The following is a 19,004-nucleotide window of genomic DNA, read 5'->3' as shown; positions in this document are numbered from 1 at the left end:
CCAGGGACTGAGAGGAGATGTCAGCCCAGCCTGTCAATACAGGGGCTCCAAGAGCAGCAGCTACAATGGCGCCACCTGGGGAACCAAGGATCAAGGACACTTTGACTGTGGCACCATACACAGAGCGGAGAAAAGCAGGGCCCTCGGCCCATAGCACTGCGTAGGGTTGATTCTCAGTGCACAGGGCAAACGGTCAGACTGTGCAACGAGGACTTAAGACATAAAACACTAACAACAAAATTCAGTACTGGATTTCATAACTTCTGCTCATCAAAAAGATTCCATGAACACAGTGTGGCTGCAAAGTAGGAAAGGCTGTTTCAATACAAATATCCAACTCAGGCCCCGCACCCAGAATCCATCACGAGTTTCTACAGTTCTACTACGCTAGGATTTGACTATCTCCCAAAATGTGTGTTGGAAACATTCCCCAACACAACAGAGATGAGGAGAGGGTCCAAGGAGAGGCAATCAGGCTCACAGGGCTGCGCCCTTGTGGACACGTTAATCTCCTTATCATTGGGACCACACACGTCTGGCACAAAAAGGCCTCGCGAAGCCCAGCGTAGCAAAGGGACAGCTGAAAGACGAACAAGAATGGAGTTGCAGCAGGGGTTAAAGGTTTCATATGCATGCTGGCCAGAGGGAGCTCGCTTCTCAGGGACCAGCCACGGCCTCCAGATCTCCCCCTGAGGAGTCTGAATGTCCAGGATGCTACATCCTCCTGATCTTCTTTTCTTCCTCCCTCTACAAATTGTCCTTTTTGCCAAGCAAGAATCATCTGCTTCGCTACTTCCTGCTGACACATTAATTACAACAACAAATAACCCAAGTGATGTCATCCAAACACTTACTTCCTGTTGTGGACTTCCTGTGGCAGAGGTAGGAGGGAAGGCGAGGCCTCTGCCAAATGTCCAGTGCCTCATGCCTCCATTCTAGAGAGAAAAAAATACTATAACTTTTGCCTCGCTTGAAGCCCTTATGTTCACAGAGGGATTTGCCCCGAAGGGTTAGTAAGTTAAATAAAAATAAAATGTGTGTCAGGCACCACTGCCACCAAACCAAACACAGCTATGACAGGGGGAAACAGGCCGTCGATTGTGCAAAACTGTGTGTGTAAGTTTACGCACAGAAAGAGAAGCCACCTTTGGGGGCGTGTAATGAGATGCGGGGTGCGAAATCACATTCGCTACGTTCCCGGCATGAGTTAGCAGGGCGGGCTGGAACAAAAGTCTCCGGGAGGACAGGGAGCCAGTGTGGGCCCTGAGGACAGGTGTGGAGGTGGTATTTCCCTTGTCTGTGTTCTTAGCATGAGACCTGGAGACAGGGAGGAAGGACCAGCTTCAGAGTCCCCGGGCTCAGGTGGCAGCTTGGCTCACTGCCTTCACCTGCCCTGGCAGCTAACACTGATGGGTGTGTTTAATTTTCTGATGGGAACAAAGATTTAGACTGGCTCCAATAGCACCTTCTAGAAATACCTGGAATTTCCACCAAGTGGGCTCTCTGTGGCAGATGAAGAGGAATCTGACCAGAAAACTGGAAACCCAGGTCGGCTGATAAAACAGCCATGAGCAGCTACAGGGGTGACGTGGTGGAGGCCCAGCTCCCAACGTTCCCACTTCCAGCTGCCATTCACCTGGTCTCAGCTGATCTCCAGGCATTTCGTCCAAATAGGGCCACCGGTTGGGGTCTGTCCTGCAATACCAGCATTCAGTATCACAGTTATTTTGGATTTTGGCTTCAAGAGCCAACCTGACCTCAGGTTCAGGCGCCATCCCTGGACGGATGACCACAAACAGGGCAAGGGGTAGCCACTCTGAGGACCCATTTCCTCCAGCCCACATAAGAAAACTTGCTGTGACCTTACCTTACCATTCCAATTCCTCCAAGACCCTGAGCAGAACCCTCCTCATGGAAGGCCACAGTCTTGGGTACTAAGTTCAGGGTTTATTTTCCATGTGACGAGAGGTCCCAAATATACCCAAGATTGGTTTTGCTGTAGTCCACCAGAAACAAGGCCTCAGTCTCAGTTCTTGAATACGTTTCCAGCTGGACTGGACCGACCCCACTCAGAGTCACTCCATCACTTAGATCTACCCCAGGAATCTTCTACTTCCATGGCTGTTCTTCAGGGTGCACTGGCTGGTCTCAGATCAGTGTGAACTTCAAAGTATCTAGACAAAGTGCTGTTGCGAGCTGCTGGGAGGTCACGGGCAGGTCCAGCTGTGACAACTGCCCAGGCAAGGGGAACTCGAGGCGGTGTCAGCAGTGGGTCCGCGTCTGGGGCCGCAGTGACTCCCAAATGTCTTTATCTGACCCTTTAGCCAGTGGTGGTGCTTCTTTCTCCAGCTGTTTTCTTATTACTGATCATGGACAGAGGGCTAGACCAATCCAAAGAATGGAAAAAGCAGCCCAGACTCCTGACTTTGGCGAGCTGAGGGTTCTTCAGCCTCCACAGGGACTTCCGGGAGCCAGCAACACATCACCTGGCTCGATGGGCAGGTTCCTGGTTGCCTGCCACACGGTAAGCAGAGGACTTCGCGGGGCAGAACCGTCCAGTCTCTGCAGTGGGGGCTGGCCCACACTCACCAGCAGCACTGTAGCCTGGGGAAGCGTGGAGGGGAAATCTCGGGAACACCTGCTCTGCCCTGCCTGGGTGCCCTCCTTCCAGAATTAAACCCAGCCCTTTGGTCTCAGGGACTCCATGCCCTCAGGTTCTTTTCCCAGGGACTGAGGTACACACACAGTGGATCAATTTCAGTAAGATATGAAGAAACAACGAGGAAAGATCATTTTGAAACAGGCTGCTATATATAGAAAACTAAATCGAGTGCCTTGGCTGTAAACACTAGGGCGGATCGGGCACCAGCCTTCCATTAATTATTAACTGTCCTGAAATGTCCCAATATGGACTCAATGGCCTATTCCCAGAGCTAAATGTATTCTCATTGACAAAAGGAGACCAAAATATTTGTCACGGTTGCTAATCTGAATAGAACTGGTTCCAAAATTAGGAAGTGACTACTTCAACATTGAGTTTATTGACAGGCATTTTGCATTTGGAACAGGGAGACCAACAGGACTTCTCCCTGGGTGAAAAACTTCCACCACACCAAGCGCTCCATGAAGTAGACCTTACTTTCAGACTCTCCTTTTGATTTTGAATGTTTTAGGTAGAATTTTAAAACTGAGCGGCATTCCCTCCATTACTGGTAGCCACGCTAAACGGTTCCAATACTGCACCTGACCATTTGCAGCGATCCCGACAAATAAAATCTTCCTCCAAGTTAACTCTGCTCTAGATTTATGCATTAATACCACAGCTTCCTGCAAAGCGTACAGATCATTTTAACAGAGTGTAAATTTAACTACCATGAAGGCATTTTATACTCTGCTTAACTTCACTAAGGGGCCCATATTTTTTGGAGCAGATAAATCAGGCTTCCATATATCTCTACTTAAGGGAACAGAAGTCAAAACGTATAAAGAGAAATATGTCCAATATCCCTGGATGACAGAACAAACATATCTGCATCCCAGCCAGGAACCCACTTTTGTCACCTGTTACCTCTTACCAAGCACAGAACACCCACGGGCACACCTAGCCCAGGACAGGTAAGAGAGGGGAGGGGTTGTCACCATGCACCCCTCTCCCACATCTGCTCCCTGTCCTCTTGCTATTTATTCTGCAACGATGGGGACTGACCACTGTTGCTCTGAGAACACCCCAAACCTGTGTCATGAGGAGCAGACATCCGCACCATCTTGAGTGTCATCAATAGAAACACGATCTCCTCTCGATCTTTCCTAAAGGGAACTCAATGCCCTGATGTCACAAGGTCCCTGATGCACATAAGAAAAGTAAAAAGAAAAAAAAAAAAAGGGCAAAAGAGAGTCATCCATGCCCACAGCAGCTGAAGTCATGAATTATTACTGAATGAGGGAACTTTAGCCACGGCCCATCTGGAAGGGCCAGACGGGGCCTCACACCGTGCCCCGGAGGTCGGAAGCGCCACAGGCCTGAGAAGCTGTGGCCCTGGCCTCTGGGTCCAGCACAGCACACTCCCCGGTTCAGAGCGCGTAACCCCGAACCCCGTGTCGCACCCACCAGTGAGAAGCGCTCAACACTGCCTCCTGCATCCCACGGCCAGACACACGAGACCCATGCAGGGCGACCCAGGAAGAGAAGACAACCATGACACTCCCTCACTTTGACTCAGAGCAAGTCAAAGACAAGAGGAAATGACATACAGTAATGGGGCCCACTGAAGGGCACCACCGGCCAATCCAGAAGCAACCTGAGCTTCAAAATGAAGCACGGCAGGGTCGGGTATGACTGATGAAGATCGGCCGGAGCCACAGATGAGCGAACTCAGAAGCGGGGATCATGAAGGCCCACCACACCTGAGCCGCAAAGAACTGTTGGCACCGGCAGATCACCATGACCAAGCTCCAGAATGGAGGATTTAACAGCGGGGAGGGTGAGGATCACGGGGTTGGCGTGACCCCCAGGCTTGTTAATTAGGAGGGGAAAACGATGGCCCTTGCGATGGAGAAAAGACACCTCCGCAGACAAGTGATTCCTCAGCCCGGCCAGTAATGAGATAAACTGGGCAAGGCTTAGTATGTCTCCCCAGGTGGCTAGGGTGGCCACACCGAAGCCCAGCTGGCTGGCTGTTCTCCTCCTGGGTAGCAAGTGTCACAGGACTGAATGACAACATGGCTCCCAAATCCCCATGTTCATGACAGCTCACCGTCATCCTGTTTAAATTCATCCCTCTGGGAAAGATACAGAACCATCAGTAGCTCCCCCAAACTATGTTCTTCTGTAACCAACCCTGACTCTCCAATCTAATCAATCCTTGTAAAAATTTAATATGCATTCAGCTAATTTTGACTGTCCCCAGTGACCAGCCTATGGTGGGTGCACAGGCCTGTTGGCAGGCTGTTAGCCAGGAATTGCTCTATTGTGGCCAGTTGTCCATGGACACATGACAAAGGGACTTAGGTATTAGCTTCTACTTAGAAAATTCAGCTCTGAAGCCACAGTTTCAGGAAAGAGATTTCCAGAGTACACCAAGCAAGAGTTAGGACCCCCCATCCACTGAGCCAGCCTGGGGACCACCTCCTGTCACCACCAAACTGTAAAGAAAGGCCAGCAGGGCATGCAACCCCAGCAAATCAATGAATCCCACCAACTGGTGCTAAACACCTGCTGGATCTAATACAACCAAGACGATATTCATCTTAAAATTCTAAACATACACCTGACATCCAAAACAAACCTAAGACCACCAAAATCTGCACACATTCTCTACACACTTTCCAAAGTTGGAAGTCACAGACAAATTGCTGAGGGAAAGGTCTTTTGATTTTACTTCTGAATGCAACAAACAAGTCTTCTCACTGTGCTGTAGCGAAGCAACTACTAAGAACACTTGAGGTCCACCCTTCAGTCTCCATAATCAAACCCCCAGGTGAGGGAGCTGAATGCAGAGCACTGGGCAGGTCAAGGACAAAGCAACCAAGCCCGCAACCATAAGATGCATAAGGAAGCAACCTGCAACAAGGTTTCCTGTCCCTAAAAGGGGAAAAGATGTCCAATTGGAGACTATGTAACCTAACCAACTTGCAGCTCCGCTGGCAAACCATGCTCCACGTTCTCTGAACAGGACCCAGGGCCCACTAGCTGCTACTTTTAAATGCATTTATTCTCTACAGGTTGTGAACAGCACCAAAGCCACCTCTGCAGGGCACCTCCAGCAACGCAGGACAGGAGCCACTGGGGAGACGGGCCTAGTCATCCTTCTATTTTGAGCCCTCGACAGCTGCGTGGAAAGGTGACTGGATGAGTAAGAGTCTGACTCAGAGGGAGGGGCTCTGTAGGCTGCTCCTGCCAGTCTGGAAAGCGCTACCTGCTAGGCGGACCCCTGGGAGGTACCACCATCAGATCTGCAGCTTCTTAGGCCAGAGGGGTTCTCAGAAGCACCCTCTTCCTGCCCATCCATCGCTCCCCTGAACGAGGGCGAGCCTGGAGTCCACAAAGCAGACAGATCCTGACCCCACCCGGGAAGCAACAGCAACCGCGCCCTCCCCTCCCCACTTCCTGACCCACTGGTGCACCAAGGTGCCTCATAATCCTGGAAAACCTCTCCCCTCTGCTGCCCCATGGCTGTAGAATGTGCCACCTGTTACTGTCAGGGTCTGACACCCAGCCATGAGCTCTGACTTCATCACATTAGCAACCTTTGCCAAAGCATACTTTCACTTGAACATTCCCCAGGACCCACGCAAACAAAGTCCTCTCCTTAGCAACAGTGCATGGGCACAACCCAAAGATGACCCAAGCTGGAGCTGCTCCAGGAGCCTGGGTGTTGGCCATGACCACCAGCATGGCGGCAGAAATCACCTACGACCCTCCTGTCTCCACCCATCGCCCCAGCCGGGGAAACAATACATCAGCAGGAAAAGAAGAGACAGATTGCAAACAGCTGCTGAGTCCTGAGATCAAGAGTTTTATTTTAGTGACTATGGGGAAAAGTAGAGAAGAGCCGCCAACATCTTTACTAACAGCATAATTATATCAGAGATGCCCTCCTCCAAGATTCCTGCGCTGCCCTGATAGCAGTTTAAACAGTCAAGGAAAGATGGCGAGGGCAAAGTCATTGGAGCAGGACCCCGTCTCCTTCCCACGTGCACGTCTGACTCTCTTTAATGACGATGAAAGAAAGCTACCCGGACATATGGCGAGGGGAGCTACCCCGGGTGCGGCAGTTACATAAAGCGTTTAGTAGAGGATTTAGCTGCTGTAAAGATCCCATTAACCAGAGATGGTTTCCATCTCTGACTCCATCTCTTCTGAGATCAGGGCGAAGAGTATCCCGAAGCATGTATTCAGGAACTCCTGGCCTGACCTGGGTGACATGACTCCAGGGTGCCACCTAATCCTGTTTCCCGCCAGCCACCTTAACAGGCAGGTCCCCCACTGTGATCACCTGGGGTCTATTTTTGCCCCTTCCTACATCGCTTCCAGGCACACCAGAGGTGGGAGTGCAGCCTCTTTTCAAAACTGAAGTCTGATGATATCACGCAGCCCTGGCACTCCTCTGCAGGGGCCCTGAGGCCTGGATGGGCGAGGTCAGGATTCCAACTGCCAGCTGACCTGCTCCCAGCCTCCTGCACTCCCCTCCCATGGTTCCGGGCCAAAGCATGCTGCTTCCTGCCTGGGCGCTCTGCAGGCACACCCACCTCAGCCCAGAGGCTCCTTCCCCTGACCTTCCTGCAGCTGGCGGCCTCCTGCTCTTCCAATTTCTGTACGCTGCCAAAACTCCCGCCAAAGTGGCTCCTCAATTCAAGACTCGATGTCCTGGTCTGAATGTATGCACCCCTTCCAATTTCTATCGAAATCCTCCTCCTGGGTGAGGATGTTAGGTGGTGGGCCTTCGGGCATTAATCCGGTGGTACAGGAGCCCTTGGGATGGGATTAGAGACATTAGAAGAGCCACCGGGAGCACCTCTGCCCGCCCCCCACCACATGAACCACAGCAAGAAAGCACTCTGTGAACCAGAAAAGGACCTTCACCAGACGCCAGATCTGCTGGCTTATGAACGATCTGGGCCTTCCTGGCCTAGAGGACAATGAGAAATCAAGCCTTGCCTTTTTAAGCCACCTGTGTAAGGTAGGCCTTTACAGCAGATAAAGACGATGGATCCTCAATTGGAGAGGCAAGGCCAGCTCACAGAAGCCCCCCAGAGGGTGCCTCCTCTCCAGGACACACGCTCAGGGGAGCTTGTCCACTGCCATCTGCTGAGCCTGAACCCCCCGCCAGCACGCTCGTGTGCAAACACACAATTTCTGACCAAGTCTACAGACGGACACGGTCAGGCGGCCCCAGGCCTCGGCCAGCCTCGTCCCTGCCGAGAAGAGCTTGGGCAAGTGCCGAGCAAGAACCCATGAGGGCCAGTGGTCACCAGGCACTGGGCTCCGCCTGCACGGTATCAGAAGGATGAGGGCCATGGGACACCCCCAGTGGCAGGATGTCCCACCAGGCCCACCTGGAGGGAGAAGGTCTGCTTTCAGTCCACTGAATCCACCCACCCCCAGGTCTCACGGTCTTTGAAACTCAACAAGCAAGAGCCCACATCTAGAAATGTGCCAGGCAGCTAGGAGTTGTTTGAATCCGTGAGACCTTCATACTTCAACGCAGACTGCACGACATGCAGAGACCCCTCGGGCACGGCTAGGTGGGCTGCTGCGCATGTTCTTCTGATTTAAAGGACAGGCACCTATCTCCCAGCCCAGCTCTGCCCTTGGGAGCAGCCGCCTGCCTCCTTCACAGGCCCACGCTGAAAGCGGGCACTTTCTTCTCTGGCTGGATGGTCCCGAGATGCCCCGCCCACCCTCCAGTCCACTTCCTCCAGCAGCTCCTAAGGGTCCAGGTGCTGTTGATGCCTGGCCCTGGAACCTGACCACACTCCAGCCACCGAGGAGGACATGTCCAGGCCTCTCTCGGGCTCAACAGGCCTTGGCTCCTGGAGCCACCAAGAGTTGAAGGAACGGGACAAACGCCCACTCCTTGAAATCCATCGAGACAGCAAACGGGCGCCTGCTGTGTCACTGGTGCAGCAGTCGGGGAGTCAGTCCAAGATGAAGAGAGAAGGGAGCGGGCGACAGGCAGGCCTGCGAGGAAGTGGAGAACGAGCAGGGAAAGGGGGGCATGACGGCTCAGGGCAGAGCGACTGTGAGCCCCAGCACAGGACATCGGGGCCCTGCTGTGCGACTTAGGTCCCCCTTCGACTCTGGCCATCACCACGCAAAGACGGCCCTACACAGATGGTGCTGGAGTGTGTGGTTTACCACTCAGCACAGTGGGGCACCAGAGTCACTGCTCGAGTCACCCCATGCATTGCTGCTGATGGACTGGCCCGAGCTGCACGGGATGAGTCAACACCATCTCCTGGAAATTACTTCGTGTTTCCAGTTGCTAGGAGTCGGCTAGCGCCCTGCCCAAGGCCTCACGACATCGAGTTACTTAAAACACACACAAAGGGGGCAGGACCACCTCCTGACTGCCACCATCTTCAACAAACGTGCCCCATGGGGAGGCCCGAATGGCAGGGAGGGAGATGCCAGCCTGCGCCCTGCCCATCTGCCCCCAGAGTCGGATCATCAGAAGCCAAGTGGCAAAGCATCAAAGCCACCCTCTCACCTGCCTAGCTGATCCTGCTCCAGAGCTGCCCAGGCAGAATCAGTACCGCAGACATGGAAGCCGTGTTCTCCCGTCTCCCAAAACTTCCAGAGGAATGTAACAGCCTCAGAGCTTCCCGAGACCCACACAGAATATTCCTGATCATGCGCCGCTAAACACTCCTCTTACTTCATGTGCTCTTGACAACAAATTTCAGGTGAGAATAAAAATTGCTTTTTCACAAGAGGATTGAAAAGGAAAACAAGGCCTACTGATGGGAATTTGTTTTTAAACATCTGGCAATTCGAAAGTATCAGAGGTTGACAGAAAATTTTCAAATCAGAACAGAAATTCCTGATGGAATCAGGGAAATTTTTTCTGTAGAGTGGATCAACTCTAATGATGGCTCTGCTTTGGCAGTAAGGGTCTAGCCCATGGAGAGAGAGGACAGTTAACATAGAGCTATTAAAATGACAACTGTCAGCCTGCAGCACGCCAAGCAGGTCTTGGAGGACCATGTGCTCCAGGCACAGCTCAGAGGGTGCCCAGGCCCAGCACTGCTCAAGAGGTGAAGCCTGCTGGTGCAAACAGGCATCCAGCAAGCTAAGGCTGGGCGGACTCCAGAGCGGCCTCCAAGAGTCCTAGTGCACCCTGACGTACAGCAGGCACTAAATACACTCTGTTCAATTAAAGAAACCGCTACTTACAGCCTAGTGGCACAGCGGAACCTCAAGACTGGGACCAAGTGGCAAGAGGATGATCCTCTTGTCCTCTGCTGGCTCCGTGCTCACCAGGTCCGCCCCAAAGGCACAAGTCCTGGAAACACTTCTGCCTGGGCACTTCCTCCTGGGCTAGGCTCCCACTTTGGGTATGCTGGTGGGATTCCCAAGGGCAAAGCAGCTTCAGGTATGAGCTGCCCTAGGGACTCCAGTGCAATCAGCCTTGATAGCCGATCACAATCCAATCACAGCCCAACCCAGGGGCTACAGACAGATACCATCTCCTTGATCGGGCAGGGAGGGGCAGGCAGGAAGCACAGCCAAAGGATCTTTCCTTCAAGAGAACTGTGAGACGGACCGGCTTGTAGCTAAGGCTGTTACCTAAGACAGGTAAGGGCAAAGCATCTGTATTACAAACTGACCTGAATGTGGAAAGCATTGTCTCTTTACATGTTATTTCCCAGGGGAACACAGCAACAATGGAGGAGGACAGTAACCACCTCACTGATCACCAGGTTGGCAATGTGGGTACTAGGTTTTCAGGTACTGGTGCACATATGTAACTCACAAGCATTAACTATATATATATATATTTTTTTATTTTATTTTATTTTATTTTTTTATTTTTATTTTTTGGGGTACTTGAGATTGAACCCAGGGGCACTTAACCACTGAGTCACATCCCCAGTCCTTTCATTACTTATTTAATTTACAGACAGGTTCTTGCTGAGTTGCTTAGGTTCTAAATTGCTGAGGCTGGCTTTGAACTCATGATCCTCCTGCCTCATGCTCCCAAGCTGCTGGGATTACAGGTGAGCACCACCATGCCCGGTGCATTAACTCATTCTTTACAAGTCAATGGACAGATATATACTATCATCATCTTTACATTCAAGGAGGAAACTGAGGCACAGAGAAGATCAGTCATCTTCCCAAGGTCACACAGCTTACAAATGGCAGATAAGTCCACGTAGCTGGTGTTAGAGCACACTGTCCTGTCAAGAAAGAGAACTGAAAAGCCAGGATGTGACTTACACAAACCCAAAGCACAGCAAGCTCAGACTACACTTCTGTGAGCTCATGTGCACATGCACAAAGGGGAAAGAGGACAGAGAAGCAGTGGGTGGGCCTCCCCACCTGCAAGGGATCTATGCACAAGCCATTGTGCCCCACAGGCACGCAGGGCGAGCAGGAGTTTTTTGGCAAGCCAACACGGAGCATGGTCTTCATATTCAGAGACGCTTCTATCTTCCAGGAAAGGCAGGGAGAAAGGCCGCAGAGGGTACCCTGAGGATTGGTGAGGGCAGGCTACCAGCTCTGCCTTTGTAAATCGTGTGTGGCACCGCTTCCCTCTTCAACAAGTTCTGGGGTGGCCAGCATTTTTTCCCCCTAAATTAAAAAGCACACATTCATCACATAACATTTGAGAAGGGGGAGGGAGGTGCAAAAAAAAAAAAAAAAAAAAAAAAAAAATCACCCAAATTCTACCCTGTAAAGATGACCATTGAAGCATTCATTACAACGTCCCTCAGTGACTTTTGTGGTTCTCTTCACAAATGTACCTTCAACCCTGAATCTTTTCTCTTTAAGACCATTGTTCTCCTTATGCTACTTCAAACTGTGAAAGCAGCATTTCAGAAAGAATTAGCTCCTTCCCCACTGTCGGATGCTGGCGGCATCTGTCATTAAGTAACACTGTCAAAAATCTTGGTTTATCGAAGCTTTTTTGGGCACTGATTAGGGAAGGATGATCATTAGGTTAAAGGGCATATGTTGGAAAGGTGGCCTTGTTTTCCACGTCTGTCTGAAGTTTCTGACCACAGTCACGATCCACGACAGCACCTTATCTGACCCTCACTCTGCCACCTCCAGCAAGTGCTTGGGGGCAGACCTAGGCCAGCTGAGGGACACACACCAGGTAAGCAGTCCCTTCTCACTGCGCAGCTCTAACTGGTAGGAAGCCACGTGCAGCAAAGAGCAAAGGTGCCACACGTCCAGATGAACCAGAATCGGATGGACCAGACCACCGTTTCTTCCATCCAGGGCCAACGGGAGGAGCTGGCTCCTGTTTCAGAGCCAGGATACTTGAACATACCCACCTTCGTATTTATGTATTCGTGATGCGGCCGCAGGGCACGGCACCAGCCACAGGAACACCAGGGTGGCAGTGTTGGCGTCTGCTGCTCCCCAACCACAGGAGGGGGCAGCATGTGCGGCTCACACCCCGCAGCTCCTAATCCCCAGCTTGCCCTTTCCTCCCTGCCTCAAGGTCTCGGCCTCCACCTGCAACCGCCCAAGGCCTGCCTCCTGGTCAGGTCCCTGACCTCACCTGCTTTCTCAGCAAGCACCTGTTCATCTCCAATACCCTTCAGTTTGGAAAACTCTTCACTGTGCCCTGCAGCTTGGGGTGGGGACATCCCTGGGGCCCATAGAAGAGCATTCTCATGAAGAATCCAATGATCCAGCAAGCGTCCTTTCCAGCCCTGTCGGCTGCCCGAGAACATTCTCACCACCTCTTTGTATCTGAGACAACCAAGTCAGCAGGTCCTATTTTGGGCAGACTTTCCACATCAAAAGGCACAATGGTTAAGGTGCTTGTATGACCCATGTTCTAAACAAAGCCAAATACCAACATGGGAGCGCAGACCGCTTACGGCATTTGGAGTTATTGTAATTGGGCTTGCTGGTCACCCAGGCTGCCCCACCCCCTTCCTTCTTTCCGACGCAGCTGGGTGGGAATTCACTGACCTAATATCATTGGACAGATAATTCCTTGCCTTGGGGAAAGACTGGCAAAGCCCATGGCATCTGCCATTTCCAATCTATGCTTTGGAACAGTAACTCAGGGCCCGTGCCAAGGGGGGCAGGGCGGCACTGAAGGCCTTCAACGGGAGCTGTGAGTGAAAACTCGAAAATCCAGCCCGGCCTCCTTGGGATCACTGCTCTGCATGGGAAGAGCCAGGCATTTGATCCAACTAAATCATCTCAGAGCCTGCTTTGGAGAAAATAATTGAATTAAAGAGTTGCCATAACTCATTCCAGTGAGATAAAACCATCCAGTGGGAAGCAAGGGACAAGCAATGACATCGCTCTGAAAATCCGCCGTCTCCCCAAGATAGCGAGGAAAAAAGCAGTATGATGTGGTTCAAAGGACAGATGGGACTTTCCTAATTGTCCCCAGATTCCTAGCAGCAGGGGGGGTAACTAAACGGTTTTAATTAAAAGTTAGAGAAACAGGGGAGGGAAGGCGGGCGGGCGGAAGTTATGCTGGGTGCTGATGGGACTGAGGGATGCGTTGTCCTGACTTCAGACAGCGAGTGTCAATGGCACTGAGCAGTGAACCCATCCCAATATGTCACCATGACAAGGTGACAAATAAATCTGTCTGTCAAACACACTGTCATGAACACTTGCATGAGAGTAGGGAGCCAAGTGCCAGGCGCAGGCGATGTCTCGGTGCAGGGCACCTCCCTCCGCGGCCTGCCCCAGCACATGAGGCTCAGAAAGGGGGCAGTCAGGCACAAGGGGCTCAGAAAGGGGGCAGTCAGGCGCAGTGGCACTTGCCTGTGATCCCAGTGATGTGGGAGGCTGAGGCAGGGTCACCAGTTCAAAGCCAGCCTGGGCAAGTCAGTGAGGGCGACCCTGGGTTCCATTCCCAGGCCAACAAGAAACAGATTAAAAGGAAACATGTACTAGTGAGAGACAGGAGGCTGGCCGTGGAGCAAGGTGACGGACACACCTCAGAAAGCCCAGACCCACCCCGAGGAGGGCTGAGAGGCCATTTCCGTGGGTGCTTAAGCAGACTCCAGCCAACGGTCAGGTCAGGGGTGCAGAAGGTTTACACATCCACTCCTGGGGCCAGTGGTCCTCAGCAGGGGACGACTCCTGCCCCGGGGACACCAGGCAATGGCTGGCGACATTTTTTATTAACTCCGCAATGAGGAGGGAGGGAGCGACTGGAACGCAGGTGCCAGAGCCCAGGGATGTTGCCACACACCCTCTGACGCCCAGGACTGTCCCGCACCCAGGGACTACCTGGCCCGCAATGTTACAGTACCAAAGCGGAGAAACGCTGCCTTGAAGGAATCACAATCGCAGCCTCTGAAGTTTCAAAAGAATCAAGAATGCTAAGAAATGGCGGGGGGCGATTACAGGCAGGTTAATTTTCACAAAGGTGGGGTATCAGAGACATTGCTGATGGTGGCTGATGAAAGGGACGACTGGAGGCGGTGACAAGAGGCAGACTCAAGTGTGCCCAGAATAGCAAAGGAGGAAAACAAGGGAGCGCTCCGGCCACCTGCAACAGGAAGGTGATGTCACAGGCCTGAGCCATGTGACTGGAGACCACCTGCCCCACAGCCCAGGCCGTCAGGTGAGTCCTCTCAACTCACTCCAAGTTCATGCTTCCCATCCACGTCACCCCTCATGGAGTAAAAACTTAACACACAGATCTCACAAAAAACAAATCCTTCCGTGAGAAGGTCCCTGAAACCCAAGACCAAGGAACCAGACTCACTACCAATGGTTAGTATCTACCAGCCCATCTCCCAAAGCAGCTACAGCAGCGTCAGGTGGTCCACCCAGAGGTGCAGGGGATGCAGAGTAGGGCTGGGCTCTTCTTCCCATGCAGATGAGGTGGGCTTGTGTAACCTACGCATCTCCACTGGGGCTGGGGGTCCTGGAAAATCAAGAACACTACCAGCACTAAATGCTCCAAGGACACAGCTTCTGTGGGCTCTGGGGACCATGGCCCTGGCAGCACACTGACCTAAAGAGCTTTTCCTGCCATCCCTGTTCTCCCTGTCTGGGCCTCTTGGGCATAGGTCTGCTTACCAAGGAGGAACAGATGCTGAGCTCTGCAGACAGGACAGAGCTCCTGTAGAAAATAGATTCCTCCCTCTGCTTATCACACCCCCGGGGAGACTCCAGGATCAGGCTGTAGATGACCCCAATCAGGAGTAACAAAGCCTGATCCCGGCCCACCGGCATCAACCAGGGGCGAGAGTCCTCGTATCCGCCAGGAAATCCGGCCAGGTCTTCTAGGACCGAGTCCTTCTAGGAAACCTTGTAATAGGGCGCTGGGTTCAATTTCTCCCCTGGCTCTTACTGGTCTGTTTGTTTTGCTGCTGGGGATCAAACCCAGGGCTTCACACAGGCTGCTCAGCACCCTACGCTGAGCTCATCCCCAGCCCTGCTTTCTCTTTAAATCTCATGGTTTTTTTTTTTTTTCCTTTTGGAGGGGGAGGGGTTCCCTTGTTCAAAACAAACAGAAAACACATACATGTTTAGCAATGTGATCACATTTATCACAACAACCAAACTCGGAATACTCCCAGCACCCCACCAGCTTAGTACTCTGCTACCCCAGTTGACGTTTCCTTCTCCTTTCACTGAAAATAGGACAAGAGAAGACACTGAACTCTAGTGTCACAGCTGCCTGTGGGGAAAAAGTCCCGCATGTCATAATAAAGTGGTGAAGAACCAAAACCGCTAAATAAAATAATACAGTCCTGGCAATAAACTCCCGGCATGAATTGAGACGGAAGCCTCTGGAACTGAACGTTGACCAATCCATACTCCGCAGTCCCAGTTCAGCAACGGGGGACAACAGATCTACAAGCCCAAGCCCATGGCTGACCAGAGTCGAGTGAAAAACGAAACAAAACAGTTCTCAGCCTCCAGATTGCAGATGGCAGAGTGAGGTGCCCACAGGGGCGAGTGCGGGGGAACACGCAGGGCGAGTTCCTGGAGCCCGCTCTCCTGATGAATCGATCCCCTTCCCCAAGACAGAGAGATAGAGAGATAGAGATACAGAGAGACCGAGAGAGAAAGAAAGAAATTCAGTCCCTGACCTTGAAAAAAGCAAGTCCAGCCAGTGTGAACCATCTCCAGGAGACTTGTTTAGTGAAATTAACTAGTGGTTTAATAGGGGGGAGTCTGATATACAAGAGCACCCCAATTTCTTCAGAGAAACTAACATTTCAATCCTGTTTTTATCTAGAAGTCATTAAACTGTGTAACATGAATTATTGGAAGTGGAGTGGCGAATTAACTCTATTCATCAACTAAGTCCAAACACTTTAGAGTGCATCGGTAATGAAAAAATAGCTCTACAATCCTATCTCTTCTCATTAAAGTAAACCAGTTTTCTCTCTCTCAGTATATAAAACTGTCTTCTCTTCGTATAATTTATATTACCATAAGTCGGCTCACATTCTAAACTATTACACGCCTCCAATTAATTTTTGCAGCTTTTGCCTGAAAATTTAATGAGATAGTAGAGTATGAACCTGCTGACTTCAGATTATGCGTGCGCTCCCAATATTCATGTTGGCATAATAAAATAATCTGATCTGGACCTGATGAAGGCATCTCCCATTGGCAGAGCGGTGAAGGTAATGTGTAAACCAGGTCTGCACATTTTACTCTTTTAAATCCAATTATAAAATTTACTGGCCTCAAATTAAACTGCTCCTACTCATCAACCTGGGGGAAAAGAAAGATGTGGCCCAGTCTAATTACTGCCCAACACTATTTCTATAAACATTTCAGCAAGCAGTTAAGACGGATGGCTATGCGTGCAAGTCCGTGGTTCTCTACCACGGAAGCAGAGGCCACCAGCCAGGGCAGTGCGGTGAGCGAGCCCTTCCTCCATCCAGCAGGTCCCCCTGGGTATGCACACCACAGGCAGGGTGCAAACTGATTTCTGACTATGCCCCAGGTGTGTAAGAGTGTGTGCTGCCTGTTTGTATGTGCAAGTGTGCGCACTCATTTGAGCATGCGCAGAATGTGCATGCGTGTGGGTATATGCGCAGGTTCACGAGTGGATATGTGCAGTAGTGTTGGCGCTTGGTGCATGAACTGTGCCCAAGGAAACTCAGACAAACACAGAGGTCAGAGGCAGTGGTGACCCGAGTCTCCGCAGGCCTCTGGTTATTAACTTTTGCCAAAAGATTTAAAGCAAAGGTAGTCTGCAGAGAGAGGTAGAGAAAAGCTAGCAATCGACGTGCGGTCGAGTGCTTCTAATCCCACGTCACCCAGCATCCAGGCTTTTGGTGGAGGGAAGCATGTGGGCATGTAGCTCAAACCCAATCCCAAATTCCACCTCGGCTTCTGTCAAATGCCAACAGGACAAGGAACCTTCATTATCTCTTAAGTCACCAGGAATAAAAAAGGAGAAAACCCCAGCCGTGCAGGGCTGTCCCACACACACACGAGACAGGCGGCTTGTGCAGTGCCCAATACACGCCGGATACTCAGTTCACGAGGCTTCCTTTCCCAGGCCAGCAGCTAGACTGCTTTGGGTTTTCCAAAAACAAAAACAAAAAGACCCTTTTCAACTCTGCTCTCCTGGTCAGGGATGGGCAGAGGCAGGCCCCTGAACCCCGACCACTCAGCTGTCCCCCAGGCTTCCTGGAAGATGAACGCCTTCTCCTGGACTCTGGCTGCGGCAGCCCGGCCACCATCCTTTAAAAAGGTTCCCCGCCCTCGACAGGGAAAGCCATTCTCCTAAGGAAGTACCTGTGGATCTGTACGAAGGCTGAGCTCGAGTGGCCGAAGAGCCCTGGCTAAGGAAAGGGGAGCAAAGAGATAGCGGCTACCAGGGGAGGTGGCAGAAAGATCCCCAGGACTGCCTCAGTCTATGGTCACCCTTTCAGTCTGCTGTCACTCAGCTGGGCCAGGGTGGGGTGCGCACTGGGACTGGTCATCTGGGCTCTTCCCAGGACCCACAATCCCAGCACACTCGGGCCAGATGCCTCTGAAGAACAGGATGCCCGGGTCTCAGGCCCAGTCCCACAGGACAGAATTCCACAGGGCAGAGCCCTGGAGTGCCAGCTACCTCACCAAGATCACAAACGCTGCAAACCTTCCCCTGTACAGAATGGAAGCTATTGACTGTAACTGTCATGCACAGATGTTGTCTATTTCTAAAAATTCCCAAATAGGTCAATTAGCATATTATAAAGAATTTACTTCCATTCTCCCTTGACAGATCATAAAAGCCCAAACACAATGCTTGGTTTGAAACTGACAAGTGTATACAGCAGGAGAAGCTGTATTAACTGCAGACAACAGCAAAGGAAATGGTACTTATCGTGATTAGACATGATAATTAATCTAATTAATTCTAAGAGTAGAATGTCAAAAGCTATATATACATTTCTTTGGTAACCCCAGTTCAACACCAAACAAGTCACTTCTACTCTGTGAAGGGAAGTCCTAACATTTTCCTAACAGTTGTGCCCAGCACTAAGGGTTGTTCTGCCTGCTTTCTAGGTAAGTTACTGGCGCTAACAGCAGGGGGTGGCTTGGGGGTAAATGAGCAAGTACTCACAAAGGAAAAAGGGAGAAAATATGAGAGCAATAAATTTTAAAATTAAATAAGCTTAAATACCACAACATCCGTAAGTAGGGCTGTAGGATCCTCACCCATTCCCAGCTGGGGCGATTAACTCGACTTAAAGGAAGAATTCCCAAGCTTGGGTCATGTGAAAATTCTGGGGGCCTTTTTTACTTCTTCAATTTGGGGGGTGGAGGGGCGCCTCTAAGGCAGACAAAACAGGGATGCCATTGTTCTGGAACTTTGAGCCTTGTTTTTACTTGGGTGTCTAGGAATGGCCCTGGGGAGAGCAGTAAAGGAGATAAGGGCAAGAGGGGTAAGAGCAAGGATAACACGCGAACCGAAATTAAGTTAATAGGTGCAGAGTTGTCCTTCTTCCCATTCTTGCAGAATTCTCTTCCTAGATTGCAAATCAAAATCTGCATTTAAATAGAATCTTTTTAATGTAGAAAAAAGGAAGCCCTAGGGTACAAAGGTATTGCATTCAATATCTATGGGCACAACATTGCATTTTAAATGAGATGCGGCATTTCGAAATTTACCGAATATATTATATACTCCAAATTGTCTTGTGATTACTGTTTTTTACTAAATTCTCCTATCTTAATAGGTTATGTTTCTTTTCCAGCTAGGACTGTTAATAAAAGTAATGTGATATTACATTATTCTATCAATTTCGTCTTAAGACTACGTGGTCCTGGATCTCAAAAGCTGTAGGCTCTGATAATTCCAGCCATTATTCAGTGTGAGATTCAA

At 50.9% G+C, this 19,004-nt stretch overlaps 1 protein-coding gene and 1 long non-coding RNA gene across 11 annotated transcripts in view; one reads left to right on the top strand and one right to left on the bottom strand.

The window, feature by feature from the left end:
- The window catches only part of CTBP2 (C-terminal binding protein 2), a 146,244-nt gene that overhangs the window by 71,132 nt on the left and 56,108 nt on the right, over positions 1-19,004 (bottom strand). The window lies entirely within an intron of this gene.
- Positions 12,127-17,233, top strand: LOC306659642. Its single transcript, XR_013763362.1, has 2 exons — positions 12,127-13,425; positions 13,456-17,233. It is a non-coding gene; the product is annotated as an uncharacterized lncRNA (long non-coding RNA).

Source organism: Sciurus vulgaris, assembly GCF_902686455.1.
Source record: "Sciurus vulgaris genome assembly, chromosome: 4".
Taxonomy (NCBI): Eukaryota; Metazoa; Chordata; class Mammalia; order Rodentia; family Sciuridae; genus Sciurus; species Sciurus vulgaris.
This window is presented reverse-complemented; position numbering and strand designations above follow the sequence as displayed.